Genomic DNA, 12,948 nt, shown 5'->3' with positions numbered 1-12,948 from the left:
GTAGGTTGGATGGGACTGAAATTTTGTAAAAAACTAGTTTGTAAGGTATTTGTCCACAGAGCATATCAAGTTTTCAGCTCAAGTGGATTTGTCTGTACATAAAACAAAGGATTCGAGTTTTCTTCAACCCACGGTGAATGAAGGTATCAATTCAGCCAAAGTGGCTGAAAATATTCATATTCAGCACGCAGTGGAGAGAAACTTATTCCTAAAACAAAATCATCGAAAACCCTAGGACTAAGGAGATGGTGAACGAACTACATGTGATGGTCAGGCATGAAAGAGTATATGTTTTGAATTTTGAATATGAAATTTGACATATGACAAATTTAGACTATTCTTTTAAATCCATTGGTGAAATTACATTTACCAAACCAGAGATTTTCCCCACCTGTAAGTCAAAAAAAAAATAATAATAATAATAAAAACTTTTTCTTTGAAATGATTTTAATGGGAAAAGGTTTGAGCATTTATATCACTAGGGTGCCAAACATGTGTCATCCTCTCTCCTCCCCTTTTGGAAAAGACTCCCTTACCCTCTTGTGTATTATATGTGATTGGTGCATGCCAATAGTTTACCAAAAGGTAACGACATACCCAACTTGTACCTTATTCTATTAAGGAGGGTCAAGTATCAAGATTTGAGCATTGCCGCCACTTGTAGAGTTGTAGTAATCAAGCATATATAAAATGTGTAAATGACCAAAATAGTTTCTACGTCCATGGATGATCCAAGCAAGAAGCTAGAAGAAAATTAGATCAATTATTTTAGATCTGTAGTACATTTTGTTCTTTAGTTATGAAAATGAGTGAATTGACTATTCATAGATAGAGTAAGAAAATTTTATGGATGGTGCATGTATGTTGTAGAATAAAGAGATTTGAAAGTTAATGTGACATTTATGAAAAACAATAAAATTGGAAGACAAATATAAATGATTTATCTTTGGCCATAGTAAGTATGTTAGAAGATTTTATTTGCTTTTGCTTTATGAATCTTAATTATTGAATCGTATATGAATTGATTGGTTTTTCATAATTAGATCTGGTCAATCAAATAATTATTGATAAAAGATTAATTATTCTAATACTAGCAACAATAAATTAACGGGGGAGGGTTCCTCACGTTACCACATCAATGGCAATGTGTAGAATGGTATCATCAATAGGAAACCCACTATGATCAGAAAGGATAGGGAAAATGAATAAAAAAAAAATTGCTATCAGAAGCAGAAGGTGAACACTTAGTGTACATGGTGGAGATCTTTTTATTCCCATAATTTAATGTTTGATTTCCTCCCGAAACCAAGTACACATCTCCTAGGGGTTAGAGTTTTCACCCCTTATTATTTACTTATTAATTTTTAAAAAATAATATTGTTTATATTTGAATTTCTTGTTAATAAATATGTATTTTCTTCAAATAGGTGTGGAATTAATTGAAAATTTTCTGAATATATAATTTTTTTAATTTTGGTAAAATATAAACACTTATGTTTATGTGCTTATTCATTGTACTTATACATGTTTGTTATACAAATATCCTAATTTTTGAAATATATCCCAAGTTAAGATTTCTTTTCTTTCTTTCTTTATATTATTCTAACAATCGATCACTCAAACTAACAAACTTACAATGACAATTGAACCAATCTTCTGATGCTGGAAATTGGGCATCTGTGGAGCTCAAACTTATGATTAAAAGCATTATAATTGAGAAGTGAAGGAGAGACCTAACTAACAACATTTAAATTCAATCCTCATTATTTTTGGGAGGTTCTTGAGTAAACCTAGAAAGTCTCAGCCATTGAGTTGATCTTGTGAAAGCTTGGCCACTGGTGATCATAAGAAATCTCTAATGGACTTAATCCTTCCTTCTGCAAAACAATCGACGGAACCGCAAACGACACTCCTCTTTGACCTCACGAGCACTACATGACCATGTACATTATAATAGAAGGGAAATAGAACATTACACGATCTCCCTCCCCCCCTCCCATATAATAAAAAATCTCATCTATGTTGATGCCCCTGTGTGTACTCTTATTGCCCCCCCCCCCCTCCCACATTGGTGTTATCATTATACGATTAGACAACGATCTCTTGCCCATAATATAAATAGCAAAATTGGAGAGTTGTGGTTATGGCCCAATTATGTAGTTGATCTGATTTTTTTTGTTACTAAAAAAGGCTCTATTTAGTTGAAAGGAAAATCCAAAATTTCAAACCTAAAAAAGAAACTTTTGATCATCACCCCACATGAGTATATCACCAAATCTAAATCATTATGTGTTTAATTAATAAATTTCACTTTACTTTTACATCCAAGTCCCTTGGATATTAATTATACTAGATAATTGTGGCCCATTGGGCCTCCTAGTGGCCCCTTGTGGGTCTCTATCTGACCCCATTGTAGGTAGCACACACAAAAAAAAAAACTTGAAATAGAAAAGTAAAATAAAAATTATATCTAAAATGTATTATTACTAAATATGATAGTTCTCTTACACCGGTGGCTTAGAGAACCTTTTCCTAATTACAAAAATATACTAATTTCATTTTGGGCAACTGATCGATGTCTGGTCATATAGCCCCTACACCAGCATGGAAGCAAATGAGAGTGTTCACAAGGACAAATACATGGATGAGATTTTTTATTTTATAAGAGGCATAATGGCTATATATGCAACCAAACAACCTTCTTTTTCCCTTTCATTTTATATAGATTGACATTTTTTAGGAAGGGAAGGGGCTAAAGGTCAACAAATTATATTATACTAGAAAACTGATACAAAATTTACGTCTAGACATTCCTAGATGAAAAACAAAAATTAACTTACGATAAATTACTTTTCTACCTTCGACATGACCATTAACAAAGAAAACAACTTACGAAAAAATGAAAGTAAGTATAAGGTCTTATTATATATCACATGCATTCACTAATGTCGACCACATGGCAAGTTGGAGCCTAAGTAGGTGTCACTATGGAGCCTTAAGTATGTGGTCCATTGGGTCTCTCAAAACCACCCAATGAAGTGCTCTTCTTTGCCTCTCTTTTTTATGAAAGTTATTGACAGCTTGTGCAATAAATACCTAGTCCATCATCTCATATAACAAGAGTTTTAGCAATACAGCTAAAGTGGTCCAAAAAACATACCCTCCCTTAACATAAGCAATAGCCAAATAGTCTCAGAAAACCAATCCAAAAGTTGTAGTCATTCGATCAACATCATATATATTCCTTGCAATTACTTCTCATTAGCTGTACAGTGCCCACGTTTTATTTGAAACTGACATAATTTTTGTTTTAATGATCTTAAAGGGGTTGTTGGTTAAGAGATTAAGAGTGTGAGAGTGATAACCATTAATGATTTAATGTGGTTGGAGACATTGGATGTTGAAGTGTAAGCAACAGAGACCATTAGAGAGTAGAGACACAATGATATTGGCAGATGAAGCATAAAAGGTGGTGATAAATCATAAATGGCATAAATCATCTTCGGTGTATACCTAGAGATGTGTGCGGCACAATCCAACGATTAGATACACCCTAGACGTGTTGGGTCCCTGGAGAGGAGCTCAATTCATAAATAAGGGTTCTCTTATTATGAGGCTAGGAAATATAACATGACATACCATAAGGAATTCTCTTGATAAGGTCTACCACGACCCATAAAGTCAATTGAACCACCCTTCTACCTCAAGGTTTTAAATATTCGAAGTAGATCATAATTGAAAAATCAGGTTTTCTGATTTGATTTGTCTTTCAAAAAAACCTAATGACTCAACCTTGTCGAGCTTGGTCAAGACGAGTCACGTTTTTCCTTATGTTTTTTGTATAATAAATAGGACCGAATTTTCCTCCACGCATGGTGAATGGGATCCCATTCACCGTGGGCGGCAGAAGGCAGGAGGGGGTGTCAAGAGGGAATTCTAAGAATATACTAAAACCCTATAGGGGTTTTTGAACCTTGGTGGGTGAACTGTCCTCTATAGGTGGAGGGAAACTTGGTCCTAATAAAGATGTATAAATTAGTATAAAATGAGAAGAAAAAAAATCAAGATATCGCATATCAATGCATTTTGAGTTAATAATATTGAACAAGAGAAGAGAGTCGAGGAGTTGAGGGTTTCTTACTGTTTTAAAATATGGATTACTATTTTACTCAACTCAGTAATAACGACAGAACTTCTCAAATTTGTCATGATTCGGGTAAAACTATTGAGTTTGATTTGACTCGGACGATTTATGACCGAGACTTGTAATTTTTTACCTTAATCTAGTCTACACGACTCTTGATTAGATTTTCCAAAATTTTGACTCGACTCAGGTGACTCGCCCCAATCAAAACCAAGTTTTCCAACTATGAATTAGACATGGGATCGACCTCCATTAATCTCAATTCATGTCAAATCAGAATTAGTTGAGAATCACTGGAAATTAGTTAGAATCATAGAAAATAGATTCAAGAAGAAGAAGCAATCATTTTCATAGATATTTGATTTCTTGAAATCTTTTATTCTAAAGTCTTATATTCACTTAAACAAAATTCTAAAGTCTTATAGCTCTAGCTACAAGAAGTAAGTTTTATTAATCTTTTGTTATTTCATTGACTAATAGAAGTTTAAAAAAAGAGTGAGCAAATGAAGATTTAAGTTCATATATGATCTGTTTTTTTTTTTGTTGTCTATTTTATCTATTTGCCCAATGGATTTTAACTACCGACTGCATGAAATATCTAACCACTACTAAGGGGAAGGGGTTTGTGGACTCGTGGGGACATGCACTCCAATTGGCAAATCGCCAACCAATCGATCAAACGATTGTTTGCTATATATATGATCGACTTCAAAATGGGTTTTTGGAATCGATATTAGTCTGATAAGTTGATGCCAAATAATTTTCAAAATTCTTTGATCTGCTCTAAGGGTAGTCATATTTGGTTTGTTCTGTTTAGATTTGAAAAGAGTGTGAAAGAGTGTATGAAAGTAATAGTTAAATAATAAAATCAGAAAAATTATTTTTATTTTTCATTTTCCCATTTTAGGTAACTGTATCAAAAAGATTATGTGTATCTTATTCGTATAGAAAATGAGTCACACTCGGATCAGGATCGTCTCCAGGGAGCAGGGAACGCCTAGGGCGCTGCCAACCGTTGGGCTGTACCGTACACATCTCTAGGCATGCACCGAGATGTGTGCGGCATAGCTCAACCGCTGGATGCCCCCTGGCAACACCCTAGGCGCACGCCTCCCTGAAGACGAGCTAAATTCATCACACTCACAATCCTTTTCGTGATGTTACCAAAACCAAACGAAAAAATTACATTTTCCCACACTGATATTTGGTTGTAAAGTGCAAGAAAAAGAGTAGGACCTCCTTCACTTCACTAACCTATTTTGAAGGTTTCAATCATATTAGTCAAATAATGAAATCTTTCACAAACTCTATAGAGTCTAGACAACCAAACGCAACCTATTCTCAACCTTGGAATCATGGGAATTATTTCTTTGGACTTCATGCTTCAATTCCCACCACCAATAGAAATTAAGACCTCCAGCTAAAGCTGAGGAGTTTGATTGAATTTGGATCGAGTGAAAAATTTTTCTTGAATAGGAAACTCACCTTCTAGCATAGTTGGCCAGTTTTTTTGCCGGTAGAGTACATTTTCCTAAAGTTATCTTTGGTATAGTTTTTATTTTTTATTTTTACCTCAAAAAATATTTTTGGTTGCATTTGATATCATTTATAGAGTCTGTTTCTATTTAAAAACGATTAAAAAAAAACCAAAAATCAAAAATAGATCCCACGCCATTTATGGTTTTTGGGCAAAAATCACTTTTGACCATTTATTCGGAGACTTTAATGAGCACGTGTTCACAGGGCTCAAAATAGAAAAGTAAGAACGTCATTTCCTTGTTTAATCAGAAATGACCTTCTTCTTCTTCTTCTTCTTCTTCTTCTTCTTCTTCTTCTTCTTCTTCTTCTTCTTCTTCAGTGACCTCATTCATAAACTGAGAAGATTCAGGTATTTCAGGAAACAAATAAAACCCATGAACTGCGTTTGGATACTCTATCGGCTTCACTTCTTTCCCAGATCTCTTAAGCCATTTATAGAACTCTCTCTGCCTATCCTGCAACGGATCAAATCCTCCCACCACCACCACTGTCTCTGGATACTCCATTCCACTTATATCCACCGCCCTCGGCCCCGTCGCGTTCACCTCTCCTTCAGGCAAGAACGCCTTCCACAGCCAATTTGTCATAGCCAACGACACGATGGGCATCTTCTTCAATCTGATCTCAAGAAATACTACTGCTCCCGATAATTAACTCTACGGATCAGAATTCAGAAGTGTAACAAAAACGCAGAATTTAGTTTAGAATCTATTAATTACCTCCTCCCTTTCTCAAAAAGGATCTCTCATCAATGAAACCATCAACGTAATCGGACCTGTTTGGCTGATAAAGAGGTGGAGGGAAAAGAGGGCCTGAAATTCTCAAAACATCTTTACAACACTTTACAACAATCAGCGCAATAACGCCCAGAAACAAACTTTCAAAGTTACAATTCCAATCCCCAAACCAAAAAATTATTGGGGCATGGAAGGAAAAAATGGAGAAAAATCCAAAACAAGACACAAAAAACTCCAAAAAGAAAAAGAAAAAAAAAAGCTTTGTTTGGTTAGCGTCAACGGTTCACTATGAATTGCTAGAGGAAGAGGAGAACATATTCAACAATGTTAACGAAGATTCTCTTCTTGACCTTATAACCTCACCGCCGAAGAACAATTGTATCGATATTTGTCCGATCACCCTCACCTGCCGTAATCCAGCCTTTCCGGCTCTCTGCATGCGGCGTGGTGGGCCAGATTCCCCTGGCACTATTGCCGACAAGAAAGCACCGTGAGAGGTCAGCATTTGCCGGAAAACCGTCGAGTTTCTGTTGGTCGAGGAACTTGAGCCTGTCGCTGACAATAAAAATGAGATCTTGGGTGGAAATGAACAGTTTTAATTCAATTTTGATTTGCAAAAAGTGATCAAAACCTAAAATCCCAAAATGAAATAAGGAAAATTCCAAGAGATTGATACCCAAGAACTCGGTTCTGGTTTCTGTTTTGGAAGGAAGATGGGTAAAGGTGGCATCTCTCCACCATCCATTTCAAAAAACTATTATGCACATAGGTATGCCAAAAATATTTCTTTGTCTACAATCTATTCTGTATAATGGTTACTAAACGATTTTTATGTTTTAACCAAAAATGATTTTCATAAATGATTTTTGTTAAATTGATTAAAATCAAAAATAAAAAACATACCAAAGAAAGCCTAAGAGATCACATGCTTGAATCTTTTGATCTTATCTTGCCAAAACTCGTGATTGTCGTCATCAATTACTTTATCAAATGGATTAAGGCAGAAACTCTAGCCATTATAATGGAGAAGAACACCACCCAGTTCTTTAAAGAGTTGACCGTCTTCAGGTTTGGAAACTCATGAGTTGTGTCATCCTTTCTCTTTTCATCTTTTTGCTCAGGAGTGGTCCCTTTTTGTAGGACACTAACATTTGGGTCCACTCAGCTGGGTTCATCTGCATAAGTTTAGGTTGTCCTTGTACCATAAAACATTCCTTTCCCTCCCTCCCCCATTTCTTTCTCCTCCATCTCTCTCTCTAGTAGCTGTAAATATATGTGCGAAAAAGATAAATACATTATGATCAAGGAACCTTTCAGTCTTTCACCCTAATATTTTTCCTTTAGAGGTGTATGGTCTCTAAGGCTATGTTTGGTATGTATTATTGATATGCATTCTAGTTCGATTTTGCATTCTCGGATGATAAAACAACTATTTTTATTGTCCGAGAATGCGAAATAGACTTATAATGCATTCCAATAATGCATACCAAACACTGCCAAAGTTTCTCCCAGTTGGGAGATAAGAGCCTTTATTCCATGAAAATGGATTAAATAGTGATTCTGTAATCCTTTGATATGTTTTGAATTGTTTATTTTGTATTTTGTATTTTAATTCATTTATTTATTTATTTGAATTAGGAAATATAATGTTTAATCAATGGGAGTCCCTTCAAGCAATGGCCAATGGGTGGTTAGCAAAATTAAGATAGTTAAAGATGAAAGAATACTTCACATACCATGGAAAATTTTGCTCGTCGCCTACCCACATGGACTGCAGTTGCTTGGCCGCAAGCCCTTCTCGGACAGTCTTCTATTTGATCCGCCTAGCTTGCTCGGCTAATGTCATGTTTCTGCCAGCTGCATAGTCTGCTCTCTACAAGCTATGCTCGATCGGCAGCCGCTTTGCCGTTGCCCTCTGCAAGGCCGGTGCCTCTCCAACGTGGCTGCCACCTTCGCTTGGCCTACTTCAAGCTTGGCCGTGGTCCTCCACAAGGCTAGTCATAAATCCGTGCCCAAAACCCGGTTTAAAATTCGATCGACCACCGGTCTGGTTTGAACCTTTATGTAGAACCGGGAGCGAGTACGCTCGTGAACTATGGACCATGATACTCAAGCCATCCCACAAGATTGTTGACCGTGACTCTAGAGAAGTCGCCGAGGATAGGTACATCGGCAGAGATAGGGGAAAGTTTGTCTTCGAGGGTGCATTCCTAGCATTTCCTTATTTCGAGGATCCGCCTCGCCTGCCCGGTGTACCCGTTCCCACTTATAGATGATTGGGAGTAAGTTAATATCCTAATAACTCATGAGTATAAATACTAGAATGGGCTTAGGACCTGATGTTCCTTCTAATCATATTATGGGCCTAGTAGTATAATGGGCCCAATAACTTAAAATGGACCTAAAGACCTAAGACAACCAAACATGACTTAAGACTAAAGTGAGGTAAATAGGGGTCAATCCACTATTCACCTCACAATAGAAAACCTAAATCGTGGAGAGGAAAGGAGAGAAGGAAAGAAAGAAGAAGAAGAAAAAGAAGAAGAAGAAGAAGGAAGAAGGAACGAAAGAAGAAGAAGAAGAAGGAAGAGAGGTGGAACCCAAGCTTACTCTCCTACATTGGTGAGCATTCTCTCTCTCTCTCTCTCTCTCACTTCCTAATTTATAGACCTAGGGTTTGGACTTATGAGCCATGAGTGCTTCATCTACCCTAATGGAAAGGCCATTAATGGCTAATCTTTGAAGCTTAGTTATAAAGACACCTAATCCTACCTTGAACCCCTTTCACCCTTTCTCCATTTATGAACCCTAAGTTGGGGATTCACCTCCATTTATGGGTTTCACCAACCCTCATGGAAGACCATAGAGGTGTGGTTTGTGGGTTGTTAAATAACATTGATTAAAGCCCCTTTCAAAACCCCAATACCCAAACCCATGAGTTTTCTTTCCATATGTATTTTAATGGAGAAAAACCTAATCGATCATGGGGTTTACAAACCCATGTTGGGTATGTGCTATGGCACCTTGGTTGGAGTTGTTCTCATGGCCAAAGAGACCCCTAAAAACCCCTAAGAATACCCCATTTTAGCCCAAGACTTTGGGGCTACAAAACCATTCTCGGAATGGCATGAACAAGAAGATCGGCACATGGACAGGCACATGCAAGTGCCACCCCGAGAAACTAGATCTCGCTAGTGGGAAGTCCGAGAGGGACAGGCACATGGACAGTACATGCAAGTGCCGATCCGAGAAAGATCTCGCCGGTGGGAGGTCCGAGAGGACAGCGGATGGACAGGCACATGCAAGTGCCAGTCTGAGAAAGATCTCGGTGGGAGGTCCGAGAGGGACAGGCACATGGACAGGCACATGCAAGTGCCGGTCCCGAGAACCTAGATCTGCTGGTGGGAAAGTCCGAGAGGGACAGGCACATGGACAGCACATGATATAGCCTTGCTTGTATGTGCCGGTCCCCTATTTTAGCCTTGTTTGATAACTTATGGGGCCCAACTCTTCTAGCCCTAAGGCACTAATCTCTCCCCACGTTGTACACTCTCTTTTAGGTTGACTGACCGCTCGGGGCGTATTAGTACGTGGGACAGTGTACTTGGCATCGAACGCGATTTGAAGAGCTCTGCATCTTGCGATTGATGAGAATCAAGGTGAGTGAGTTAAGCAAACGCCTTAATTTATGGAATGTTTGTGTGTCGTGTCTTGCGAATGTCATTCATGCATGTGTGCTATAATATATAATTATTAGTAAGATATAGGACGATATAAATGTTTAGATGTTGATAGGACTTTACATTCTTGTCTTGCGATATTATTTATTTTACGCACTATGGTGCGAATGGTGTTGGATTTAGTTATGGGACTCGGTGCTTAGGTTGGTCTTGGACTGAAGATTCCATAATATGGACTCACTCATGGCATGTAGATCTAGGGCTTGGCGGGATCCAAGTGCCGGTGGGTGCTGGCTTGAGATTGCCGTACTTGAAATTGCATTAGAGTTGTCTGTTGCATTAGGTGGAAACGGGATGGTGACCGACCGATCGCTTCTTGTATTCACATCTCGTACTTGTATACGCACGTATGGGCTAGAGGGGCGAGAGGATAGCCGCCGACCGTATTTCGGTATCTATGGACTCGGCCTCGCCTATGCACATGCGTACCTCACTCATACAATAGGTGAATCTTGGCTAGGATAAATGTTTACCCAAGACTATGACCCTTACCGACGGGGTTAGGTGTCGGTCAAATCCATGGGTTCCGACCGTTATTCGGGTATACCCACCCGGAAGTTCGGGCGCCAACCGTATTTTGGGCCGAACGCCAGGACGGATTTGACTCGGGGTTTGCGTATATCTCTTGGTGGAGACCGTACAAGAGCTTCCAGCGACTCGGTTTGTCATCGCCGTATACCATCCGTTATGGTACCGATGTCGGGATGCTACCTAAGGTGTTGCTATAGTACTATACCCGACTTAGTTGTGTGTTAGGTGGATAACAATAAAACTATACATCATCATTCATTCATGTAGTATGATTGTAAATTGTATGTGATGTACGGTCTACCTTGGTGGTATGGGACACCTTGGTATCCGCCATCATGTATGGTTTGCAATCAACCCCATTCATTATTATTATTGTGTATGCTTGTGTGGCTTAGCCACTCATTGGGCTCGATTGGAGCTCACTCCTCGAGGAAACATATTTTTAGTTGATGCGGTACATTCGAGCATGACGGCACGGAGTTCAAGACTCCGATGAAGGTCATGAAGAGTGGTGGACTTCGAGTATGAGGATCATGGACCGGAGTGCTATCAGTGAGATGTGTTCCACGAGGAACATGATTCTTGGTCGTGGCCATCTTTTGTTACACTTTGATAAACTATTTTCTCGATTCAAAGGTGTATTCTTTTATTCCTTTCTTGATAAGTGTATTTATTATACGGTGATAATACATAGATCCCGATTAGAACCCATTAATATGAAGGGGTAAATTTGAATAGACAATATTTTATATGCTATCACCTAGCTTCGCTAACTCGATGTTATTAATATTAATCCTTTCCTTTTACCTATTATTTGTCGTTGTGAATGAGTTAGTCTTGGGTACGCATCGGTGATTCTGGTGGTTAGAGAGCGTATTGGTACGCTCCAGTTGCATTCCCCGTGGTTCAGGGATGGGGGTGTGACACTAGCGCCCCTCTGCAGCGGCTGTTTGTTTGTCGGTGATGCTTTGTTTTTCGTCTTGGCGGCTGGTCCAAGCTGAGCTGAGATTGTTAGTTTAGGGTTTGAGGTTCCCTATCTGGAATTGACTTGGCTGCCCTTCTCTTTCTGTTGGGCTTCTAAGCTCTTATGGGCTTTTGTGTTTCTTAGGCTTTCTTATCTGGGTTTTTGCCCATGTGGGCTTTGGATTTTACAGGCTTAGCCTCCTCCCAGGTGGGTCTTGTAATTTGTTTGTGGCTTTGTGCCCTTGTACGCTCTCTCTCTCTCTCTCTCTCTCTCTCCCTCCCTCCCCCCCCCCCCCTTTCTTTTCTTTGGTAATGAATTATACTATTTATTCACCCAAAAAAATAGTTCATATATGATCTTTTCTTTTTGGTCTATCTTACCTATTTGCCCAATGGGACTTTAACTACCGACTCCGACTGCAAGAGATATCTAACCACTACCAAGGGGCAGGGGGTCCTGGGGGTATCCGCTCCAATTGGTAAACCACCAATCAATCAACCAAGCGGTTGTTTGCTATATATATGATCGACTTCAAAATGGGTTTTTGGAATCGATATTAGTCTGATAAGTTGATGCCAAATCATTTTCAAAATTCTTTGATCTGCTCTTAAGGGTAGTCATATTTGAGTTGTTATGTTTAGTTTTGAAAAGAGTGTGAAAGAGTGTATGAAAGTAATAGTTAAATAAGAGGTGGTGAATGCAAAGTGGAAGAAAAAGAAATGTTAACCTTCAAACTTTTACAGTTAAATAACAAAATCAGAAAAATAATTTTTATTTTCCATCTTCCCATTTTAAGTAACTGTACCAAAAAGATCTTTGTGTACCTTATCCGTATGGAAAATGAATCACACTCACAGTCCTTTTCGTGATGTTACCAAAACCAAACGAAAAAATTACATTTTCCCACACTGAGATTTGGTTGTAAAGTGCAAGAAAAAGAGTAAGACCTCCTTCACTTCACTACCTATTTTGAAGATTTCAATCACATTAGTCAAATAATGAACCTTTCATCAAAAAAAACTCTCTAGAGTCTAGACAACCAAACGCAACCTATTCTCTACTTTTTTAAGTCTCAAGTACCACACAGCTGTAATTTGTCTATTTTCATTTTAGTCAATTCGACAACCTAGGAATCATGGGAATTATTTCTTTGGACTTCATACTTCAATTCCCACCACCAATAGAAATTAAGACCTCCAGTTTGATTTCCATTGAAAATGAGTGAAAAAGTTTTCTTGAATAGGAAACTCACCTTTTAGCATAGTTGGCCAGTTTTTTGCCGGCAAAGGGCAT

General features: G+C 38.3%; 1 pseudogene; it reads right to left on the bottom strand.

The window, feature by feature from the left end:
• Positions 1-334: 334 nt before the first annotated feature.
• On the bottom strand, positions 335-12,948 carry LOC122650942 (annotated as a pseudogene).

This window comes from Telopea speciosissima, chromosome 2 (genome assembly GCF_018873765.1).
Source record: "Telopea speciosissima isolate NSW1024214 ecotype Mountain lineage chromosome 2, Tspe_v1, whole genome shotgun sequence".
NCBI classification, from domain to species: domain Eukaryota; kingdom Viridiplantae; phylum Streptophyta; class Magnoliopsida; order Proteales; family Proteaceae; genus Telopea; species Telopea speciosissima.
Note: the sequence above shows the minus strand (reverse complement) of the source record. Positions and strands in the feature narration are given on the sequence as shown.